This window comes from Neolamprologus multifasciatus, chromosome 13, assembly GCF_963576455.1.
Source record: "Neolamprologus multifasciatus chromosome 13, fNeoMul1.2, whole genome shotgun sequence".
Lineage (NCBI taxonomy): Eukaryota > Metazoa > Chordata > Actinopteri > Cichliformes > Cichlidae > Neolamprologus > Neolamprologus multifasciatus.
Window position 1 is genome coordinate 22,297,925 of NC_140451.1, and position 8,592 is coordinate 22,306,516.

Consider the following 8,592-nt stretch of genomic DNA (forward strand, 5'->3'; position numbering starts at 1 on the left):
CTCTCACTGCCTGTTCCCATTTTTTTCTTTCCTTTCCTTTTGATTCTTGTCATATTTTTACTTTATTTTGATCTTACAGCTTTCCTTTCTCTCCAAAGTTTACTTACTGCTCTGTGTACTTTCTCCAACCTGCCGATGGACATGTGTATCCTTTCTCTGAATATCCTTTCACCGATTAAAGCAGATTAAGCAAATGGAAAGGGAGTCAATCTGAAATTGGGTTTAATACTGCACTTAACTGTATTCTTGACTGCTTTCTTAGTGTACACTTGTGTCTTTGAGCAGGAAGTTGGTGTTGGTTAGAGGGGCTACATTTCGGAGAGTATATCTTATGTTAGAGAGGAAATTGTGAATTGAATTGCACTTAAAACCCTCTTTGTAAAACTAGACGAAGCACACAGCAAACTCACATGCCAGAACAGTTGGCCAGGAACTACAGATTGGTTTAAAGGTTGTAGCCAAGCTGCATTGAAGCTTATTATAGCCCAAAGCTGTGGGAGCATGCAGTTACTTTTCTCACTCAATGTACATCTCAGATATCTTCTAATAAGGTCAAAAACAAGAAACTTGACTTAGAGAAATCTGAAATTTTAAACATTAATGTGCAAAAGTCTCGAGCTACCCCTCATTTCTTTATATTTTGAGAGGAATTTTCTTGTCATTTTTTTCTTGAGCAATAGTTTTCCAGGATTTCTGAAGGTCTTTTAAAGGTTTTCCTTTAGACATTGGCTGTTTTTCATTCATTTTCAGTCCAATCCTTGCACCTGACCATATTGATTAAATAGTAATCATAGAACAGCTTTGGAATGACCTTCAGCTGTTTCTGAAGACTACTTAAAGAAATTACAAGAGGACCTACTTAAGAGAGATCAGGTGATGATGAAGGCTAATGTTGAATTTAAAGCTTGTTTGAATCTTACAAATTTTGTTTTTGCTTTTCTACTTATGCTTACACGTGTTTCTATGAATCACTGCATCCATTTAACATTTTCCTAGAAAAATAAATAAAAAAATTAGGGTTGGGTCAAGAGTTTTTCACAGTAGTATTTATCCAGATATCAAGGTGCTGACAATTCTAAGTAATTTCTAAGTTTTATTGCAGCTAAATAATATCCTCAATTTCATCTATATTTGGCAATATTATGTTTACAGCAAGATGAAGTTGTGTTTTCTTTATAGGCAAAAGGTAATCATGTGGACTGGATGAGTATGCAACGTGTCTGGCGTTTGTGTGGGAGATCTGGACAGACATTGATGATTTTATTAACCGTAATATTCATTTTTTGTCTGTGTGGGTATTGTATAAAGATGCAATTTTATTGTTCTGGATGTAAGAAGAAAACAAACTGAGTAAATGCAGTTTGGATTTATTTTATGTTAGTGTGAAATATGAAATTTAAATTTAAAATAAAGGAATTATGTTCCTTTTAAATTATTTTTTGCGGAAAGTTTGTTTCAGCTTCCAGCTGGAGTTCGTTGTTGCTTTGGAATGAACAAAGGCATGTGTTTTCTTTTTCTTAGCCCAGTCTAATCCTTAAATGATCCTTATTTATTACTGCTGATAACTATAAAGACTTTTGAAGTGTGCGTTATGGTTTTCGGTATGCTTGTGCACACGCGTGACTGAGTTAGTCACGTTGATTGAGTGGTTGCTGATGATTCTGAGGGGTTAATCTGCATTTAGTTGGGCCATCCGGATGCCTTAGAAGCCATCTTATTAAAGGAAATGAGACGTTGTGAGTTTTTTTTTTTTTTTCAGCAGACAGTTACTGAGCTCTGCGTGCATTCCTTCATGTCTTCTGCATACTGGACAGGAACAACGCTGTCCACAGTGGGTCCTGACAGAACAAGGCAAGACAAAAAGGCCCTTGTGCTAGTACACATGTTAGAGAGGGCATGCCGGTGTGTCAATCCAAAGCAATTATGAAAGTTTATCTCTAAACAGAACGTGACCACCGTAGACGGCTGAAGTTCTGAACTATTTGGATCAAGATAGCTGAAGAATCTAGAACCGTAATGCTTTAAAAGATTGACCCAACCCCCCCAGATACAGTGGTGAGGTTGGGGGGAAAAAATGGGGACCTGTTGAAATGGACTAATAACGTCTTATACAGGTCATTTTTTGGCTTGCCAAGGAGTTGACTGTACGTTTAGATGAAAGGGTTTAATTGGAAATGATAACCTGATGACAGAGGGCATCTGTCAGCCCACAAGCCCTGGCTGTCTGTCTGCCAGTACTGCAACAATATCCACAGGGAGATTGGCAGATAGAAGCTGCTGTCAACGCCCTTAACTCAGGGTTGTTCCAGCACTAAACCTGCACTTGTGTCTGCTTCAGCAAGGGTACCTTTTACTGTTGCTGGCTCTGTCTCACAGCTAACCCTGAGCGGATGGAAACAAACACATTTTCTAATTTACATGCTAAGGATAAAAGGATAAAGACACAAGTGAGATGAGCATCAAAGAAAGCAGACCACAAATGCTTTCAGACCATCAGAGTAGTTCAACAAGATCCGGGACATCAAAGTCACTTAAATATTTTTCATTCTTGGGGCCACAAAATGTAGGATGATATGACAGACACACAAAAGGCCCACAGTTTCCTCTTGGCCCCCGCAGTAGTGTTGACATGAGTAGAAATTAAGTTATCACCCTTTTTTAAAGTCCAGACGGCTGTCAGACAAGACCCAATGGCACGGAGGTTGATTCGATGGTTCCAGCAGCATGGCTACTTTACAGGGAGAGCTCTGTGTCACATATCCATTTCCAAGAATACTGCACAGAGCATACCACACGTGTCTCAGGAAGGATTTGAATGTACTTCCTGCTTGGGGCATGCATTTCCATTTTTAGATGGTTTATCAGTTGCTAATACTGCATATGTGGTCATACTGTGCTTTTGTGTATTGTATTTACATTTCATTTATATTGTGTGTAGCAGATATTTTACATATCACAGTGGAGCCGCCTGTTTTTTTGTTGTTTTGTTTCACCTCCTGGTCCTCTATGCAGCGTTTGATCTCATGCCTGACCTCAACCCTCAAACCACCTACTACTATTTAGCTAAGCATGTCACAACAGTCTTTATCCTTCTCAGACTGCAGGCGGGAAGATTAGACTAACTGACAGGTGAGTTAGTTTAAAAAAAAAATGGTGATTCAGTTTGGCACATGTTAATGAACTTTTTCTGATCGGGTGCACAGTTCTGTTGAGATCTGTTTGTGGAGCTCTTGAACATTGAACAATTCTTGAGCTGTTTCTGAATATACATACATCCAAAGCTGTTGAATTTTAGTCTTTAACCTGACAGCTCCCAAGTATAAAGTCTTTTGTTCTTTTGAATAAAACGTTAATATTCTGGTGCATTCGCTGCTCTTTTGAAAACCTGTGTGCATCCAGTATCCAGATGGCTTCTTTGCCTAAAACATGCAAATGTAAATGTGTTATAAAATGTCTGAAGCTGTTTATTTCCTGCTTTGTGCTATATACACACATAGCAGACGGGTCTGGCCCGGATCTGGTGTCAAGCCGGCACTGCTGGCTGACTTCTGGCGTGGTAAGTGGTATGTGATCCGGATATGGGCCAGACCTGGCGTAGATGGCACTGTTTATGTAACCTCGTCCGATTATGGTTTGGTTTATGTGGCCCAGGCTCATAGAAAACAGGTCTTCCCCAGATCCGGCATCAAGCAGGCACTTCTGACTGACTGGTGTCATGGCAGGGTGTATGTCAACCAGATGTGCGCCAGGTCTTGGCAATGATGGCACTATTTATGTTCCTATTTTCCTATTAGAAGACCCAAATGCCGTGTTGCAATACTACACTTCTATGGTAGCCAATGTTTCAGATGCCACGGAGGACAATTGGATCAGCTTTAGGGCTCATTGCTGTGTAACTGTGATTGATGATGACCCTGAAGAAGTCCACAAGCCAAAAATAAATGTTAAAGTTTTCTGTATAATTCAAGTGTTGCTGGAGCTCCAGCCTGTTCTGGCAGTATTTGTCAAAATACTTCTAACTCAGTGGAAACTGGATTTCTAGGTTTATCTGGAATGTCAGCACGTTTCTGCCCTTCAGCAACACAGACACTTTTTTTTAGTTAGTTAGCAGGAATGATCTACCAGATCAAAAACTCTTTTTTTTGTATTCTGTAAATAAATGCTTAAAGAAGTGCGCTTGCTCAAATGGAGCCACCTTTGATGTTCTGCTTCCTGAAGGTGTTGGTTTGAAAAAAAAAAAACATATTCTTTATCCTTGCCCCTGATCAAGGGTCTGTGTCACCCTAACGCATCCCCACTGAAACAAACATGAAGTGGTTCCTACATTAAAAATGGAGGCACACACCATCAAAGAGCCACCATTTAATTACAACACACAGGAAATTATCCCTAGAATGGGCCCAGTGCTGATAAGAAGTCCAGGGCTTCTGGATGACAGCTCTAGAAACCTGAGAGAACTTATCACCAAAGTGGAGGTGGGGGCCCACGACTTGGTGCCTGACAATCTGATTGGACTGTCATCTCCAGGTCATAATTAATATATTTATAAAATAATAACTGAAAAGAAAATCTTAGCATCATTGGCGCTATTGTAACAGAAGCTTGCCCTGGCCCCATAGGTGAACAGTGGCCAAATTCATGTGGCGGCTGGTTTCCCTTGTGGCTAATAAGGCTGCTGTCAGTATAATGGAGCAGAGGGGGGCAAAGTGACCTACCTCTCTTGGAAGCCTTGACAGATAAATTGCCTCCCCATGCATAGAATGAAACAGAATTTAGAGAAAGAAAAGAAATATGTTACTGTCTGCTGACAACTATAACCACAGGCTTTGCATATGAATACTTGTTATTGTGGAAAAAGTCGTATAAAAAACTGTGCCAGACATCACAACACAAAATTGTTTGATTTTCTTTTTTTGTGATGTGTCTAACATTAGTATGAGAAACTGTTAAAATATGTCAAGCTGACATAAGAAGTTATTGTTAGCATATTATGATCCTGCAGGTAAATGCATTGGTTGGGCTGTAGTTAACACATATTGGGATATATTATGTATCCAAATGGGTGCCAGTCTTTAATTTGTCTAGCAGAGACTGTTGCAACTTCATTTATATTTTTCTCAGTACTCTTTTCACTGTCGGCAGCAGATTTAGTATATGATGCATCACAGCTAATTGAATGCTGGTGAAAAGCCAAGTGACTTATTCATAGAAAGATGATCATCAGCCTTTCAAATACATCACAGTAAGCTTAAAATGAGTTTAGTTGCTGCAAAATAAAATAAAAAATAGATATTTTTTTCTAAAAGTGATTTTTGCAAACCTATTATGGTGGAACTTTATGTTCTCTTTACCGCTGATCTAAATAAAACATACTTTGATACTGTGAGGGATTAGAAATTATTTTACTGCTATTGTTAATAATCATCATCATTACCATTGCATTAATAATACAATCTGCAGTATTGATATTGTATTCAGATGTTTAAACATATTGGTACCCAATTAGCCTTTATTACAGGTGCAGTGATAACCACTCTAAACTGTTGAGTTGAATTATAATCTTAAATGCTTTTGAATGCTTGTTATAATCTGAAATGTGTACGTGCTGGCCTTCTGTCTGGTGGAAAAGGTTACAAGTTTCAGCTGGTGAGGTCGAGCCACATACACAAACACACAGTAGACTTTGTCTCATTTATAGGTGAGAGGTTAATCATGTTTGCTTGTAACTCTAAAATTGTCTCTGCAAAAAGAGGAACAGTTTGGTTTTCCAGACAGGAAGTGAAAGTCAGAAGGTTGACAGGAAGCATCTGCTGTGGAGATGGAGACAATGTTATTTTTAAACTGTGTTAAGTCATTGTGGTTTTGAAACCTATGTGTGAACTGTATCTGAGTGACGTTTAAGGGCGTCAGTAAATTTAAGCCCTGAAAGGTATAAAACACCTGCTTATGCTCTGTAAGTCGGGGATCGGCGCTGTCTGTGTACAGCGGGCGGTCTTCCCACGCGTGTCATTAAAATCATCGTTTGACTCCACCCGGCCGGATCAGTGTTGTTATTATGGAAGTTGATTACCTCCTCTACCCCTCCTCAATATTGAACCTAACAATACATACTTTCCTTTGGCAAACCAGTCATTGTTTTCATTAGATATCCAAGTTGCTGGCATTAAATTAGATTCTCTGAACTGCCTGAAGTAATAAAAACTGTTTTTGGAAAGAATGATGGTTTTATACTTATATGGTCATTTTTCATTTTTCAAGAATCAATCCTAGAGAATTGGTCAGATTTTTGTGAACTGGCACACAAGGATCACTTAATGGTTTAGCCAAATCATGCTCAAGGTCAAGGTCACATTTCTTGTCACAAGTATCCCTATTACACCTGGAGTATTGGTCAGTTTTTCCTTGACTTCTGAATGGATTTTAACTTGCATTGTTTGACTGTACTGCACCAACTAATGCTTTCTCTCTGTACTTCAAACATTCTAATAATCTAGCACTGGAGTTTCTCAAAATGTGGACAGATGCAGTAATTTGCATTGGTATTTGCATTGCTAAATAACACCACAGTAATGGACAGACCCTTCTTAAATCTGCGGTAACTGACTTTTTTGCCTGTAAGTGGGAGTATAAACCAACTGCTAACACATCAGTGATATAAAGCCACTTTTGATGGCAGACATTTTATAGTACAGTTGCCTTTTTACATATCCACCAGATATGCTCTATGGTTCACTGCTACATGCTCCACATTCCCCAGCTAGTTGCCAGCCCTAGATCAAAACAAAGCTGCAAAGCTTGCAAAGAGCAATCAGAAAACACAAGTTAACCAAACAATGAGCTTGAGTAATAGAGCAGCAAAATAATTCTTTGTGAGTTTCTTTGCAAGCGACTGCTTACATCTATAAAAAAAAAAATGTAACTATTCACGTGATCAGTTGTTAACATTAAATGTTTGTACATTTATCTTATAATACTGTATGTCTCATAATGCATGTAAGTGATATTAGCACTTATAAAAAATATTTTTATTTCATTAAGTTCCTCAACCTCTTAACCTAGGTTACAGAACCCCATGTTGATTCCCCCAAGGGACTGAATTTTAATTCTGACCCTAGACCACTGCCATATCCTCTCCTGTGCAGGTGGAAAGCCACAGTGGGGATACTTTTATTGGGCATTCCAAGGGTACAAAACAGGAAGGAGGGAAAGCCGAATTGTAAAGGTAACACAATCAGCCGCTAAAGTAGTCACAGGAGTATCAGTTTCTTTAAGCTGCACTGAGCGCTGCACAAGATTAAGATGTGGATTACTGAACATTTACTTCATGTCACACAGACTGAGCCATGTGGTTTGTTCTATAGAGTGATGCGGCACCCTGACCTTATTGCAATCCTGTCACAAGATATAATTATCCAAAGAGATATACTAATGCTGTTTTACTTTAGAGAGAGTTTGTAGCAGCCCACTAAAAAACAGCTCGGGGAGGGCAGAAATACTCATCTGCTGCTCATGCACGGTCACTCCAATTTTTTAAAGTATTTCCCCCCCACACTGGAATCTAATCCTGTGGACAGACTTCACCTTTGACTCTTGTACTTGACCCCATACCTTGGGAATGAGTTTGTGGAAGTCAGACATGCTCAGGCTTTGTATGCATCATCGCTTGACCACTTTCAGGCTGATGTATGAGAGAGAAAGTAGGTGTGCAGAGTCTTTGACTGATGGCACAGCTTTATAGTGCACAATATTAAGCGCCCGGTCCTGAAAGTTAGATGCTCTTTTGCTATTGAAAGGGAAGCTGTAATCTCCATTCGTCTCTGACCACATAGAGAAGGATTTCGCAGTCAGATCTGCAGCTATCAATAAATAAGTTGCCTGTAAGTTGAACTATGTGTCATATCTCAATCACCTTTTGTTCCATGTCCTTGGGGGTTGCCTGAATTTACTGCCACTCTATATAAGTGAGTGGGTAGCACAGGTGTGCATTGGCGCACAGTTACACTGACACTCCATCCCCCACCCCGCCCCACATGCCCTGGGTTCATTGTGTCCATTTTCTTTATCCAACAGAAAATGTGCTTCCACTTTCCAAAAACTGAGTTTGAGATCCAACCACACACCCACCTTGCGCTCATCCAAGTTAGACACAAATGTAAAGATTTCCACCAATCTGGGGAAAAAGATGTGGGTTAAGATATAATGTGAGCAGCACATGGAGGGTGAGGAGCAGTTGGGACCCCCACCGTCACCCCCACCTACCCCTCCTCTACACATCAACCAACCCTACAGACTTTCTTTCAGGTTCTTCGTGTAGAAAAAGGCTGTCCCGCTGTCCCAAAGCGTTTCGCCTCTGTGAATACGCACAAGATGTCCATTCATGCCCCATGGCCCTACAACTTTGCTGCACCAACCCTCCCCCCACCCCACCTCCCGCCCCCTCCACTCCCTTCAACGCCAGCTGAGGCAATTCAACTCAGGCCAAAAGCAGGGACCTTTAATCTAACAGAATGTAGCAGGCACCTGAACTACTTAACCGCTGTGCTTGTTCAAGGGGGTGGGCACAGAGGCTAAGGTAACTGGCGTGTAACAAAA